Raw genomic sequence first — 956 nt, forward strand, 5'->3', positions numbered from 1 at the left:
ACATCTTCACCTTCAATTGTTTACGGAGGTGAGTGATTCCTTCAAGATAGCCGGTGTAACTGAAGACGTACTGAGGTTGAAGTTGTTTCCATACTTTTTGTGAGGTTGAGCACGAGTATGACTTAATTCATTGCCATCCAACTCAATTTCTACTTGGAAAAAATTAGTTGAATGCTTTCTGGTAAAGTATTTTCCACCTAGCAAAAATGTTAAATTGCGGAATGGGATCACCAGTTTTCAACAATTGGATGATGAGTCCTTATACGAGGCGTGGGAAAGATTCACAGAGTTACTACATAGATGCCCTAATCACGAGATTCCACATTGAATCCAATTAAAGACATTCTATAATGGTCTCAAGGCACACACAAGGTTGGTGGTAGATGCTTCTGCAAATGGTGCTCTCTTGTTGAAGTATTATAATAAGGCTTACGAAATCATCGAGAGAATAGCCATTAATAATTACCAATGGCTGATAAATCAAGTAGCTCTATGAAGAATTATAGACGGAATGCATGAAGTAGACACCCTTACTTCACTTTCAGCTCAGGTGTTGTCTATCTATTCAATGTTGAAACAGTTTACTACTAAAAATTTACATCATGTTGCCGCTCAGCCACCAATCCACTACCAAGAATGTGGACTGAACAACACTTACATGTAGCATAGATCGGATCAACCTCTTGGTTTCAACGAACAAGTTAAGAACCCACCGCAAGTTGAACCTTCAAATAATTTGGAGAACTTGTTGAAGGCATACATTGTTAAAAATGATGCCTTAATTCAAGGCAAAGCAACAAAATTGGAGAATCTAGAAAATCAAGTTGGGCAATTAGCTGATGAGTTTAGAAATGGACCCCAAGGTGCTCTACCAAGCAACATAGAAAATCTTGTCAGTCGAGTCTTCTAATATTAAGAACTTATTAAGAGCATACATGACGAAGAATGATGCAACT

The 956-nt window shown here is 37.9% G+C and overlaps 1 non-coding gene across 1 annotated transcript; it reads right to left on the reverse strand.

The window, feature by feature from the left end:
• Positions 1–212: 212 nt before the first annotated feature.
• Positions 213–318, reverse strand: LOC128032350 (small nucleolar RNA R71). The gene has a single exon (XR_008188477.1). It is a non-coding gene; the product is annotated as a small nucleolar RNA R71 (small nucleolar RNA).
• Positions 319–956: the final 638 nt, after the last annotated feature.

This window comes from Gossypium raimondii, chromosome 8 (assembly GCF_025698545.1).
Source record: "Gossypium raimondii isolate GPD5lz chromosome 8, ASM2569854v1, whole genome shotgun sequence".
In the NCBI taxonomy this organism is placed as follows: Eukaryota; Viridiplantae; Streptophyta; class Magnoliopsida; order Malvales; family Malvaceae; genus Gossypium; species Gossypium raimondii.